This window comes from Heterodontus francisci, chromosome 48, assembly GCF_036365525.1.
Source record: "Heterodontus francisci isolate sHetFra1 chromosome 48, sHetFra1.hap1, whole genome shotgun sequence".
NCBI classification, from domain to species: Eukaryota; Metazoa; Chordata; class Chondrichthyes; order Heterodontiformes; family Heterodontidae; genus Heterodontus; species Heterodontus francisci.
The window spans coordinates 2,911,416-2,927,803 of NC_090418.1; the positions used below are offsets into that span (position 1 = coordinate 2,911,416).

Here is a 16,388-nt window from a genome sequence, read left to right on the forward strand (position 1 = left end):
AACATCTGCTAATGGCCCAAGGGGAGGTGGCTGAGGCAGGAACTACTGTTGGCACCTGATGGTCTGAAAGGGGCCAAGGGCACTTAACGTCTGATTTTCCTGGCTCTATTTCCACCAGCAGACTGATAGACCCTGCACTTCTCATACTGAAAGACTCTGCTCCACCCACACCTCTCCCGATATCCACGATCTTCCCAATTCTCCTGGACCTCAGGACCTCCATCCTCAGGACTCCAGATCCCGCCTGTCAGTTATCTTAAAAAAAAGCACCAGTCACCTCCATACATCACAGTCCAAACATTACCCTTCAGATAGAAAACAATAATAAAATGCTGGGTGAGTGTGTGTGCAAGTGCATGTGTGAATGTGTGTGTGTGTGAGTGACTGAGAGTGTGTGTGTTTGTGTGTGTGTATTTGTATGTGTGTGTGTGTGTGTGAGTGAGAGTGTGTGCGTTTGTGTGTGTGTATTTGTATGTGTGTGTGTGTGTGTGAGTGAGAGTGTGTGCGTTTGTGTGTGTGTATTTGTATGTGTGTGTGTGTGTGAGTGAGAGTGTGTGCGTTTGTGTGTGTGTATTTGTATGTGTGAGTGACTGAGAGTGTGTGTGTTTGTGTGTGTGTATTTGTATGTGTGTGTGTGTGTGTGAGTGAGAGTGTGTGCGTTTGTGTGTGTGTATTGTATGTGTGTGTGAGTGAGAGTGTGTGTGTTTGTGTGTGTGTATTTGTATGTGTGTGTGTGTGTGTGAGTGAGAGTGTGTGCGTTTGTGTGTGTGTATTTGTATGTGTGTGTGTGAGTGAGAGTATGTGCGTTTGTGTGTGTGTATTTGTATGTGTGTGTGTGAGTGAGAGTGTGTGTGTTTGTGTGTGTGTATTTGTATGTGTGTGAGTGAGAGTATGTGTGTTTGTGTGTGTGTATTTGTATGTGTGTTTGTGTGAGTGAGAGTGTGTGTATTTGTATGTGTGTTTGTGTGAGTGAGAGTGTGTGTATTTGTATGTGTGTGTGTGTGTGTGAGTGAGAGTGTGTGCGTTTGTGTGTGTGTATTTGTATGTGTGTGTGTGAGTGAGTGTTTGTGTGTGTGTATTTGTATGTGTGTGTGTGTGTGAGTGAGAGTGTGTGTGTTTGTGTGTGTGTCTGTGTGTCTGTGTCTGTGGCTGTGTGTGTGTGTGTGTGTCTGTGTCTGTGGGTGTGTCTGTGTGTATCTGTGGGTGTGTCTGTGTCTCTGTGTGTGTCTGTGTGTGTGTCTGTGTCTGTGGGTGTGTCTGTGTCTGTGTGTTTCTCTGTGTGTCTGTGTATGTGTCTGTCTGAGTCTGTGGGTGTGTCTGTCTGTGTCTCTGTGTGTCTGTGTCTGTGGGTGTGTCTGTGTGTGTCTGTGTGTGTGTCTGTGTCTGTGTGTGTGTCTGTGTCTGTGTGTGTTTGTGTTTGTGTGTGTCTGTGTGTGTGTCTGTGTCTGTGTGTGTGTCTGTGTCTGTGTGTGTTTGTGTTTGTGTGTGTCTGTGTGTGTGTGTCTGAGTCTGTGTGTGTTTGTGTTTGTGTGTGTGTCTGTGTGTGTGTCTGTGTGTGTGTCTGTGTCTGTGTGTGTCTGTTGGTGTGTCTGTGTGTGTCTGTCTGTCTATGTCTGTGTGTGTCTGTGCCTTTATGTGTCTGTGTCTGTGTCTATGGGTGTGTCTGTGTCTGTAGGTGTGTCTGTGTCCGTGTCTGTGGGTGTGTCTGTGTCTGTGTGAGTGTCTATGTGTGTCTCTGTGTGTGTCTGTGTCTGTGTGTGTCTGTGTCTGTGTGTGTGTCTGTGGGTGTGTCTGTGTCTGTGTGTGTGTCTGTGTCTGTGGGTGTGTCTGTGTCTGTGTCTGTGTCTGTGTCTGTGGGTGTGTCTGTGTGTGTCTCTGTGTGTCTGTGTCTGTCTGAGTCTGTGGGTGTGTCTGTGTCTGTCTGTGTCTGTGGGTGTGTCTGTGTGTCTGTGTCTGTGGGTGTGTCTGTGTCTGTGTGTGTGTCTGGGTCTGTGGGTGTGTCTGTGTGTGCGTCTGTGTCTGTGTCTGTGTCTGTGGGTGTGTCTGTGTCTCTGTGTGTCTGTGTCTGTGTCTGTGTGTGTGTCTGTGTCTGTGTGTGCGTGCAGTAAGTGTGGACAATGGCTGAGCACTGATCAGTGTTTCCCGGTGCTGCTGTCTGTGTCTGACTCTCCTGTCAGCACTCACAGTCTTACCTCACTTACAACAAACGACCACTTGGGTGAACAACCACCTACGGAACTATACACAGGGATAAGAGGAGGCCATTCAGCCCCTTGAGCCTGTTCCACCATTCAACCAGAACATGGCCGATCTGTAGCTCAGCTGCATTTACCCATCATTGCTCCAGATCTCTCACTACCCTGAGCAACGAACAACTATTGAGCACAGTTCTGCTGTTGATCCCTCAGCATGAATCAGCAATTTCTGGAGAGCAGGGGACCAGGAATTCGCATTTAAATTGTACCTTTCACAACCCAGTGCTTGCCGGCCAAATGTTTCCGGAGTGTATTTTAAAGATCATTTTCAATGCTAATTTACACATCACAGAGTTCCGAAGGGCAGCAGTGAGATAAATGGGTTCCTTGGAGTTATTAATGAAGGGATAAATGCTGGCTCCGAGTATCTTACCCATTACCTCTTTAAATAGCAGCTTCAGATCTTTGACCGTCATCTGAGCAGGCGGACGGGGCCTTGAGTTTGGCATCTTGTTCAAACAGCCCTTCCTGAGTGCCACGCTGGATCATGTGCTCAAATCCCTGACCATTCAACTGCTGATAAAAACAGCAAGCTCTTTTTTTTAAAGAAGTGTTTCTGTTTAAATGTACAGGCTTTCTTCTGAAGAGCCGCAGGAGGAGGGAAGAAGGGGGAGCAGACTTTTGCATTAATAGGGATTAAAGATAGAGTTGGCAGGAAGTAAAATGCACGGTGCTGAGTGTGTGTGTGTGTGTGTGTGAATCGCTGGCCTGGCACAGCACAGGAATCTCTGCCTTGGCTCTGCGTCACACGGCAGTCAATCTACCAGCCATCTCGACTCACTCAGCCATCGTGTGTGAGCACAACACAGCTGTGTTAAAATGGCGACCACAGCTGGCAGGGCGTGACTGAGCCACGGGCCCGAGCAGCCGACTCACCAATCAAAGCTCGAGTTCTGAACAAAATACTTGTTTAAAAAAGAAACCTTGGTAAAAACCTGCGTATGTTTTTGCGCCTTTAGTGCGGTCAGATGTCCCAAGGCGCTTCAGAGAAGCGTCATCAGACATAAACCCAGCTAAACAGAATTGCCCAGAATTTACGTTAGAGAAACAGGCCATTCGGCCCATCTGTTCCGTGCCGGTGTTTCTGCTCCACACAAGCCTCCTCCCACTCCCTCTTCATCTCACCCTATCAGCATTTCCTTCTATTCCTTTCTCCCTCGTGTGTTTATCCGGCTTCCCCTTAAATGCATCGATATTATTCACCTCAACCACTCCCTGTGGTAGCGAGTTCTTCAGGGAATGTTACGACAGTCGACCTAAAGCTAGGTCACAGAGGTCGGTTTTTAAGGAGCGTCTTAAAGGAGGAGAGAGAGAGAGAGGCGGAGAGGGTTTAGGGAGGGAATTCCAGAGCTTAGGGCCCCCAGGCAGCTGAAGGCACGGCCGCCAATGGTGGAGTGATGGAAATCGGGGGATGGTCAAGAGGCTGGAATTGGAGGAGTGCAGAGACCTCGGAGGGTTGTAGGGGCTGGAGGAGGTTACAGAGAGGGGGAGAGGGGCGAGGCTATGGAGGGGATTGAAAACAAGGATGAGAAATTTATGTCTTTGAGGACATCTGAAGAAGCTTCAAAGACAATTAATTCTTTCTTCAGCACGTACGCTGTCGATATTTATAGCTAAATGGAAAAGTTGCAAATTAGACAAATGCAGTTAATGTTTCTGCTACAGGTGGAAAGCAATAAAGACTTGCATTTATATAGCGCCTTTCTTTCATGGCCTCAGGACATCTCAAAGCATTTCACAGCGATTAAAGGACTTTTGAAGTTATCATCACCAGATATTCAACACAGACCCCTCGCGACACAGACCCCTCGCAACACAGACCCCTCGCAACACAGACCCCTCGCAACACAGACCCCTCGCAAAACAGACCCCTCGCGACACAGACCCCTCGCAACACAGACCCCTCGCAAAACAGACCCCTCGCGACACAGACCCCTCGCAACACAGACCCCTCGCAAAACAGACCCCTCGCGACACAGACCCCTCGCAACACAGACCCCTCGCGACACAGACCCCTCGCAACACAGACCCCTCGCAACACAGACCCCTCGCAACACAGACCCCTCGCAAAACAGACCCCTCGCGACACAGACCCCTCGCAACACAGACCCCTCGCAAAACAGACCCCTCGCGACACAGACCCCTCGCGACACAGACCCCTCGCAAAACAGACCCCTCGCGACACAGACCCCTCGCAACACAGACCCCTCGCAACACAGACCCCTCACAACACAGACCCCTCGCAACACAGACCCCTCGCAACACAGACCCCTCGCAAAACAGACCCCTCGCGACACAGACCCCTCGCGACACAGACCCCTCGCAAAACAGACCCCTCGCGACACAGACCCCTCGCGACACAGACCCCTCGCGACACAGACTCCTCGCAAAACAGACCCCTCGCAACACAGACCCCTCGCGACACAGACCCCTCGCGACACAGACCCCTCGCAACACAGACCCCTTGCGACACAGACCCCTCGCGACACAGACCCCTCGCAAAACAGACCCCTCGCAACACAGACCCCTCGCGACACAGACCCCTCGCGACACAGACCCCTCGCGACACAGACCCCTCGCAACACAGACCCCTCGCGACACAGACCCCTCGCGACACAGACCCCTCGCGACACAGACCCCTCGCAAAACAGACCCCTCGCAACACAGACCCCTCGCGACACAGACCCCTCGCGACACAGACCCCTCGCAACACAGACCCCTCGCAACACAGACCCCTCGCGACACAGACCCCTCGCAACACAGACCCCTCGCAACACAGACCCCTCGCGACACAGACCCCTCGCGACACAGACCCCTCGCGACACAGACCCCTCGCAACACAGACCCCTCGCGACACAGACCCCTCGCAACACAGACCCCTCGCAACACAGACCCCTCGCGACACAGACCCCTCGCAAAACAGACCCCTCGCAACACAGACCCCTCGCAACACAGACCCCTCGCGACACAGACCCCTCGCAAAACAGACCCTTCGCAACACAGGCCCCTCGCAACACAAACCCCTCGCAACACAGACCCCTCACAACACAGACACCTCGCAACACAGGCCCCTCATAACACAAACCCCTCGCGACACAGACCCCTCGCAACACAGGCCCCTCGCAACACAGGCCCCTCGCAAAACAGACCCTTCGCAACACAGGCCCCTCGCACCACAAACCCCTCGCGACACAGACCCCTCGCAACACAGGCCCCTCGTAACACAGGCCCCTCGCAAAACAGACCCCTCGCGACACAGACCCCTCGCAACACAGACCCCTCGCGGCACAGACCCCTCGCAACACAGACCCCTCGCAACACAGACCCTTCGCAACACAGGCCCCTCGCAACACAGACCCCTCGCAACACAGACCCCTCACAACACAGACACCTCGCAACACAGGCCCCTCGCAACACAGACCCCTCATAACACAGACCCTTCGCAACACAGGCCCCTCGCAACACAGACCCCTCGCAACACAGACCCCTCACAACACAGACCCCTCACAACACAGACACCTCGCAACACAGACCCCTCGCAACACAGACCCCTCACAACACAGACACCTCGCAACACAGGCCCCTCGCAACACAAACCCCTCGCAACACAGACCCCTCGCACCACAGACCCCTCGCAACACAGATCCCTCGCAACACAGACCCCTCGCAAAACAGACCCTTCGCAACACAGGCCCCTCGCAACACAAACCCCTCGCAACACAGACCTCTCGCAACACAGACACCTCGCAACACAGGCCCCTCGTAACACAGGCCCCTCGCAAAACAGACCCTTCGCAACACAGGCCCCTCGCAACACAAACCCCTCGCAACACAGACCCCTCGCAACACAGACCCCTCGCAACACAAACCCCTCGCAACACAGACCCCTCGCAACACAGACCCCTCGCAACACAGGCCCCTCGGTACACGGACCCCTCGGTACACGGACCCCTCGGAACACGGACCCCTCGCAACACAGACCCCTCGTAACACGGACCCCTCGCAACACAGACCCCCCACATCGCAGACACCTCGCAACACCGGCCGCTCGCAACACAGACCCCTCGGAACACAGACCCCTCGTAACACAGGCCCCTCGCAACACAAACCGCTCGCAACACAGACCCCTCGCAACACAGACACCTCGCAACACAGACCCCTCGCATCACAGACCCCTCGCAACACAGGCCCCTCGCAACACAGGCCCCTCGCAACACAAACCCCTCGCAACACAGACCCCTCGCAACACAGACCCCTCGCAACACAGGCCCCTCGCAACACAGACCCCTCGCAACACAAACCCCTCGCAACACAGGCCCCTCGCAACACAGACCCCTAGCGACACAGACCCCTTGCGACACAGACCCCTCGTAACACAGACCCCTCGCAGCACAGACCCCCAGCGACACAGACCCCTCGCGACACAGACCCCTCGCAACACAGGCCCCTCGCAACACAGACCCCCAGCGACACAGACCCCTCGCGACACAAACCCCTCGCGACACAGACCCCTCGCAACACTGACCCCTCGCAACACAGACTCCTCGCAACACAGAACCCTCGCAACACAGGCCCCTCGCTACACAAACCCCTCGCAACACAGACCTCTCGCAACACAGACCCCTCGCAACACAGGCCCCTCGCACCACGGACCCTTCGCAACACAGACCCCTCGCAACACAGACCCCTCGCACCACACGCCCCTCGCAACACAGACCCCTCGCAACACAGACCCCTCGCAACACAGGCCCCTCGCACTACAGACCCCTCGCAACACAAACCCCTCGCAACACAGACCCCTCGCACCACACGCCCCTCGCAACACAGACCCCTCGCAACACAGACCCCTCGCAACACAGACCCCTCGCACCACAAGCCCCTCGCAACACAGACCCCTCGCAACACAGACTCCTCACAACACAGGCCCATCACAACACAGACCCCTCATAACACAGGCCCATCACAACACAGACCCCTCGCAACACAGGTTCCTCTCAACACAGGCCCCTTGCAATACAAACCCCTCGCAACACAGGCCCATCACAACACAGGCCCATCACAACACAGGCCCATCACAACACAGACCCCTCGCAACACAGGTTTCTCTCAACACAGGCCCCTTGCAACACAGATCCCTCACAACACAGGCTCTTCACAACACAGGCCACTCGCAACACAGGCCCCTCACAACACAGGCCCATCACAACACAGGCCCATCACAACACAGACCCCTCGCAACACAGGTTCCTCTCAACACAGACCCCTCACAACACAGATCCCTCGCAACACAGACCCCTCGCAAAACAGACCCTTCGCAACACAGGCCCCTCGCAACACAAACCCCTCGCAACACAGACCTCTCGCAACACAGACACCTCGCAACACAGGCCCCTCGTAACACAGGCCCCTCGCAAAACAGACCCTTCGCAACACAGGCCCCTCGCAACACAAACCCCTCGCAACACAGACCCCTCGCAACACAGACCCCTCGCAACACAAACCCCTCGCAACACAGACCCCTCGCAACACAGACCCCTCGCAACACATGCCCCTCGGTACACGGACCCCTCGGTACACGGACCCCTCGGAACACGGACCCCTCGCAACACAGACCCCTCGTAACACGGACCCCTCGCAACACAGACCCCCCACAACGCAGACACCTCGCAACACCGGCCGCTCGCAACACAGACCCCTCGGAACACAGACCCCTCGTAACACAGGCCCCTCGCAACACAAACCGCTCGCAACACAGACCCCTCGCAACACAGACACCTCGCAACACAGACCCCTCGCATCACAGACCCCTCGCAACACAGGCCCCTCGCAACACAGGCCCCTCGCAACACAAACCCCTCGCAACACAGACCCCTCGCAACACAGACCCCTCGCAACACAGGCCCCTCGCAACACAGACCCCTCGCAACACAAACCCCTCGCAACACAGGCCCCTCGCAACACAGACCCCTAGCGACACAGACCCCTTGCGACACAGACCCCTCGTAACACAGACCCCTCGCAGCACAGACCCCCAGCGACACAGACCCCTCGCGATACAGACCCCTCGCAACACAGGCCCCTCGCAACACAGACCCCCAGCGACACAGACCCCTCGCGACACAAACCCCTCGCGACACAGACCCCTCGCAACACTGACCCCTCGCAACACAGACTCCTCGCAACACAGAACCCTCGCAACACAGGCCCCTCGCTACACAAACCCCTCGCAACACAGACCTCTCGCAACACAGACCCCTCGCAACACAGGCCCCTCGCACCACGGACCCTTCGCAACACAGACCCCTCGCAACACAGACCCCTCGCACCACACGCCCCTCGCAACACAGACCCCTCGCAACACAGACCCCTCGCAACACAGGCCCCTCGCACTACAGACCCCTCGCAACACAGACCCCTCGCAACTCAGACCCCTCGCACCACACGCCCCTCGCAACACAGACCCCTCGCAACACAGACCCCTCGCAACACAGACCCCTCGCACCACATGCCCCTCGCAACAGAGACCCCTCGCAACACAGACTCCTCACAACACAGGCCCATCACAACACAGACCCCTCATAACACAGGCCCATCACAACACAGACCCCTCGCAACACAGGTTCCTCTCAACACAGGCCCCTTGCAACACAAACCCCTCGCAACACAGGCCCATCACAACACAGGCCCATCACAACACAGGCCCATCACAACACAGACCCCTCGCACCACAGACCCCTCGCAACACAGACCCCTCGCAACACAGACCCCTCGCAACACAGGCCCCTCGGTACACGGACCCCTCGGAACACGGACCCCTCGCAACACAGACCCCTCGCAACACAGACCCCTCATAACACGGACCCCTCGCAACACATACCCCTCACAACACAGACGCCTCGCAACACCGGCCCCTCGCAACACAGACCCCTCGCAACACGGATCCCTCGCTACACAGACCCTTCGCAACACAGACAAATCCCAACACAGACCCCTCGCAACACAGGCCCCTCGCAACACAGACCCCTCGCAACACAAACCCCTCGCAACACAGGCCCCTCGCAACACGGACCCCTCGCTACACAGACCCTTCGCAACACAGACAATTCACAACACAGACCCCTCGCAACACAGGCCCCTCGCAACACGGACCCCTCGCAACACGGACCCCTTGCAACACGGACCCCTCGCAACACAGGCCCTCGCATCACAGACCCCTCGCAACACAGACCCCTCGCAACACGGACCCCTCGCATCACTGACCCCTCGCAACACAGACCCCTCGCAACACAGACCCCTCGCACCACAGACCCCTCGCAACACAGACCCCTCGCACCACAGAACCCTCGCAACACAGACCCCTCGCAAAACAGACCCCTCGCAACACAGGCCCCTCGCAACACAAACCCCTCGCAACACAGACCCCTCGCAACACAGACACCTCGCAACACAGACCCCTCGCAACACAGGCCCCTCGCAACACAAACCCCTCGCAACACAGACCCCTCGCAACACAGACCCCTCGCACCACAGACCCCTCGCAACACAAACCGCTCGCAACACAGACCCCTCGCAACACAGGCCCCTCGCAACACAAACCCCTCGCAACACAGACCCCTCGCAAAACAGACCCCTCGCAACACAGGCCCCTCGCAACACAAACCCCTCGCAACACAGAACCCTCACAACATTGACCCCTTGCAACACAGACCCTTCACAACACAGACCCCTCGCAACACAGACTCCTCGCAACACAGACCCCTCGCAACACAGGCACCTCGCTACACAAACCCCTCGCAACACGGACCCCTCGCAACACAGACCCCTCGTAACACGGACCCCTCGCAACACAGACCCCCCACAACGCAGACACCTCGCAACACCGGCCCCTCGCAACACAGACCCCTCGCAACACAGACCCTTCGTAACACAGGCCCCTCGCAACACAAACCGCTCGCAACACAGACCCCTCGCAACACAGACCCCTCGCAACACAGACCCCTCGCGACACAGGCCCCTCGCGACACAGACCCCTCGCGACACAGGCCCCTCGCAACACAGACCCCTCGCAACACAAACCCCTCGCAATACAGGCCCCTCGCAACACAGACCCCTCGCAACACAGACCCCTCGCAACACAGACTCCTCACAACACAGGCCCATCACAACACAGACCACTCATAACACAGGCCCATCGCAGCAGAGACCCAACGCAACACAGGCCCATCACAACACAGGCCCATCACAACACAGACCCCTCGCAACACAGGTTCCTCTCAACACAGGCCCCTTGCAACACAGATCCCTCACAACACAGGCTCTTCACAACACAGGCCCCTCGAAACACAGGCCCCTCACAACACAGGCCCATCACAACACAGGCCCATCACAACACAGACCCCTCGCAACACAGGCTCCTCTCAACACAGACCCTTGCAACACAAACCCCTCGCAACACAGACCCCTCGCAACACAGACACCTCGCAACACAGACCCCTCGCAACACAGGCCCCTCGCAACACAAACCCCTCGCAACACAGACCCTTCGCAACACAGACCCCCCGCACCACAGACCCCTTGCAACACAGACCCCTCGCAACACAGACCCCTCGCAACACAGGCCCCTCGGTACATGGACACCTCGGAACACGGACCCCTCGCAACACAGACCCCTCGCAACACAGACCCCTCATAACACGGACCCCTCGCAACACATACCCCTCACAACACAGACGCCTCGCAACACCGGCCCCTCGCAACACAGACCCCTCGCAACACGGACCCCTCGCTACACAGACCCTTCGCAACACAGACAACTCACAACACAGACCCCTCGCAACACAGGCCCCTCGCAACACAGGCCCCTCGCAACACGGACCCCTTGCAAAACAGACCCCTTGCAACACGGACCCCTCGCAACACAGGCCCTCGCATCACAGACCCCTCGCAACACAGACCCCTCGCAACACAGACCCCTCGCAACACGGACCCCTCGCATCACTGACCCCTCGCAACACAGACCCCTCGCAACACAGACCCCTCGCACCACAGATTCCTCGCAACACAGACCCCTCGCACCACAGAACCCTCGCAACACAGACCCCTCGCAAAACAGACCCCTCGCAACACAGGCCCCTCGCAACACAAACCCCTCGCAACACAGACCCCTCGCAACACAGACACCTCGCAACACAGACCCCTCGCAACACAGGCCCCTCGCAACACAAACCCCTCACAACACAGACCCCTCGCACCACAGTCCCCTCGCAACACAGACCGCTCGCAACACAGACCCCTTGCAACACAGGCCCCTCGCAACACAAACCCCTCGCAACTCAGACACCTCGCAACACAGACCCCTCGCAACACAGGCCCCTCGCAACACAAACCCCTCACAACACAGACCCCTCGCAAAACAGACCCCTCGCAACACAGGCCCCTCGCAACACAAACCCCTCGCAACACAGACCCCTCGCAACACAGACACCTCGCAACACAGACCCCTCGCAACACAGGCCCCTCGCAACACAAACCCCTCACAACACAGACCCCTCGCACCACAGTCCCCTCGCAACACAGACCCCTCGCAACACAGACCCCTCGCAACACAGACCCCTCATAACACGGACCCCTCGCAACACATACCCCTCACAACACAGACGCCTCGCAACACCGGCCCCTCGCAACACAGACCCCTCGCAACACGGACCCCTCGCTACACAGACCCTTCGCAACACAGACAAATCCCAACACAGACCCCTCGCAACACAGGCCCCTCGCAACACAGACCCCTCGCAACACAAACCCCTCGCAACACAGGCCCCTCGCAACACGGACCCCTCGCTACACAGACCCTTCGCAACACAGACAATTCACAACACAGACCCCTCGCAACACAGGCCCCTCGCAACACGGACCCCTCGCAACACGGACCCCTTGCAACACGGACCCCTCGCAACACAGGCCCTCGCATCACAGACCCCTCGCAACACAGACCCCTCGCAACACGGACCCCTCGCATCACTGACCCCTCGCAACACAGACCCCTCGCAACACAGACCCCTCGCACCACAGACCCCTCGCAACACAGACCCCTCGCACCACAGAACCCTCGCAACACAGACCCCTCGCAAAACAGACCCCTCGCAACACAGGCCCCTCGCAACACAAACCCCTCGCAACACAGACCCCTCGCAACACAGTCACCTCGCAACACAGACGCCTCGCAACACAGGCCCCTCGCAACACAAACCCCTCGCAACACAGACCCCTCGCAACACAGACCCCTCGCACCACAGACCCCTCGCAACACAAACCGCTCGCAACACAGACCCCTCGCAACACAGGCCCCTCGCAACACAAACCCCTCGCAACACAGACCCCTCGCAAAACAGACCCCTCGCAACACAGGCCCCTCGCAACACAAACCCCTCGCAACACAGAACCCTCACAACATTGACCCCTTGCAACACAGACCCTTCACAACACAGACCCCTCGCAACACAGACTCCTCGCAACACAGACCCCTCGCAACACAGGCACCTCGCTACACAAACCCCTCGCAACACGGACCCCTCGCAACACAGACCCCTCGTAACACGGACCCCTCGCAACACAGACCCCCCACAACGCAGACACCTCGCAACACCGGCCCCTCGCAACACAGACCCCTCGCAACACAGACCCTTCGTAACACAGGCCCCTCGCAACACCAACCGCTCGCAACACAGACCCCTCGCAACACAGGCCCCTCGCGACACAGACCCCTCGCGACACAGGCCCCTCGCAACACAGACCCCTCGCAACACAAACCCTTCGCAATACAGGCCCCTCGCAACACAGACCCCTCGCAACACAGACCCCTCGCAACACAGACTCCTCACAACACAGGCCCATCACAACACAGACCACTCATAACACAGGCCCATCGCAGCAGAGACCCAACGCAACACAGGCCCATCACAACACAGGCCCATCACAACACAGACCCCTCGCAACACAGGTTCCTCTCAACACAGGCCCCTTGCAACACAGATCCCTCACAACACAGGCTCTTCACAACACAGGCCCCTCGCAACACAGGCCCCTCACAACACAGGCCCATCACAACACAGGCCCATCACAACACAGACCCCTCGCAACACAGGCTCCTCTCAACACAGACCCTTGCAACACAAACCCCTCGCAACACAGACCCCTCGCAACACAGACACCTCGCAACACAGACCCCTCGCAACACAGGCCCCTCGCAACACAAACCCCTCGCAACACAGACCCTTCGCAACACAGACCCCCCGCACCACAGACCCCTTGCAACACAGACCCCTCGCAACACAGACCCCTCGCAACACAGGCCCCTCGGTACATGGACACCTCGGAACACGGACCCCTCGCAACACAGACCCCTCGCAACACAGACCCCTCATAACACGGACCCCTCGCAACACATACCCCTCACAACACAGACACCTCGCAACACAGACCCCTCGCATCACAGACCCCTCGCAACACAGACCCCTCGCAACACGGACCCCTCGCATCACTGACCCCTCGCAACACAGACCCCTCGCAACACAGACCCCTCGCACCACAGACCCCTCGCAACACAGACCCCTCGCACCACAGAACCCTCGCAACACAGACCCCTCGCAAAACAGACCCCTCGCAACACAGGCCCCTCGCAACACAAACCCCTCGCAACACAGACCCCTCGCAACACAGTCACCTCGCAACACAGACGCCTCGCAACACAGGCCCCTCGCAACACAAACCCCTCGCAACACAGACGCCTCGCAACACAGGCCCCTCGCAACACAAACCCCTCGCAACACAGACCCCTCGCAACACAGACCCCTCGCACCACAGACCCCTCGCAACACAAACCGCTCGCAACACAGACCCCTCGCAACACAGGCCCCTCGCAACACAAACCCCTCGCAACACAGACCCCTCGCAAAACAGACCCCTCGCAACACAGGCCCCTCGCAACACAAACCCCTCGCAACACAGAACCCTCACAACATTGACCCCTTGCAACACAGACCCTTCACAACACAGACCCCTCGCAACACAGACTCCTCGCAACACAGACCCCTCGCAACACAGGCACCTCGCTACACAAACCCCTCGCAACACGGACCCCTCGCAACACAGACCCCTCGTAACACGGACCCCTCGCAACACAGACCCCCCACAACGCAGACACCTCGCAACACCGGCCCCTCGCAACACAGACCCCTCGCAACACAGACCCTTCGTAACACAGGCCCCTCGCAACACCAACCGCTCGCAACACAGACCCCTCGCAACACAGACCCCTCGCAACACAGACCCCTCGCAACACAGGCCCCTCGCGACACAGACCCCTCGCGACACAGGCCCCTCGCAACACAGACCCCTCGCAACACAAACCCTTCGCAATACAGGCCCCTCGCAACACAGACCCCTCGCAACACAGACCCCTCGCAACACAGACTCCTCACAACACAGGCCCATCACAACACAGACCACTCATAACACAGGCCCATCGCAGCAGAGACCCAACGCAACACAGGCCCATCACAACACAGGCCCATCACAACACAGACCCCTCGCAACACAGGTTCCTCTCAACACAGGCCCCTTGCAACACAGATCCCTCACAACACAGGCTCTTCACAACACAGGCCCCTCGCAACACAGGCCCCTCACAACACAGGCCCATCACAACACAGGCCCATCACAACACAGACCCCTCGCAACACAGGCTCCTCTCAACACAGACCCTTGCAACACAAACCCCTCGCAACACAGACCCCTCGCAACACAGACACCTCGCAACACAGACCCCTCGCAACACAGGCCCCTCGCAACACAAACCCCTCGCAACACAGACCCTTCGCAACACAGACCCCCCGCACCACAGACCCCTTGCAACACAGACCCCTCGCAACACAGACCCCTCGCAACACAGGCCCCTCGGTACATGGACACCTCGGAACACGGACCCCTCGCAACACAGACCCCTCGCAACACAGACCCCTCATAACACGGACCCCTCGCAACACATACCCCTCACAACACAGACGCCTCGCAACACCGGCCCCTCGCAACACAGACCCCTTGCAACACGGACCCCTCGCTACACAGACCCTTCGCAACACAGACAAATCACAACACAGACCCCTCGCAACACAGGCCCCTCGCAACACAGGCCCCTCGCAACACGGACCCCTTGCAACACAGACCCCTTGCAACAGGGACCCCTCGCAACACAGGCCCTCGCAACACAGACCCCTCGCAACACAGACCCCTCGCAACACGGACCCCTCGCATCACTGACCCCTCGCAACACAGACCCCTCGCAACACAGACCCCTCGCACCACAGATCCCTCGCAACACAGACCCCTCGCACCACAGAACCCTCGCAACACAGACCCCTCGCAAAACAGACCCCTTGCAACACAGGCCCCTCGCAACACAAACCCCTCGCAACACAGACCCCTCGCAACACAGACACCTCGCAACACAGAACCCTCGCAACACAGGCCCCTCGCAACACAAACCCCTCACAACACAGACCCCTCGCACCACAGTCCCCTCGCAACACAGACCCCTCGCAACACAGACCCCTCGCAACACAGGCCCCTCGCAACACAAACCCCTCGCAACACAGACCCCTCGCAACACAGACCCCTCGCAACAGAGGCCGCTCGCAACACAAACCCCTCGCAACACAGACCCCTCGCAACATTGACCCCTTGCAACACAGACCCTTCGCAACACAGACCCCTCGCAACACAGACTCCTCGCAACACAGACCCCTCGCAACACAGACCCCTCGCTACACAAACCCCTCACAACACGGACCCCTCGCAACACAGACCCCTCGTAACACGGACCCCTCGCAACACAGACCCCCCACAACGCAGACACCTCGCAACACCGGCCCCTCGCAACACAGACCCCTCGCAACACAGACCCTTCGCAACACAGACCCCTCGCAACACAGACCCCTTGCAACACAGGCCCCTCGCAACACAGGCCCCTCGCAACACAGACCCCTCGCAACACAAACCCCTCGCAATACAGGCCCCTCGCAACACAGACCCCTAGCGACACAGACCCCTTGCGACACAGACCCATCGCGATACAGA

General features: G+C 58.2%; 2 protein-coding genes across 2 annotated transcripts in view; one reads left to right on the forward strand and one right to left on the reverse strand.

Annotated features, from left to right (window-relative positions):
• LOC137357328 (solute carrier family 35 member G3-like) overlaps positions 1-16,388 on the forward strand; it is a 388,413-nt gene that overhangs the window by 43,528 nt on the left and 328,497 nt on the right. The gene's annotated exons all lie outside the window — the stretch shown is intronic.
• zbtb4 (zinc finger and BTB domain containing 4) overlaps positions 1-16,388 on the reverse strand; it is a 335,405-nt gene that overhangs the window by 10,831 nt on the left and 308,186 nt on the right. The window lies entirely within an intron of this gene.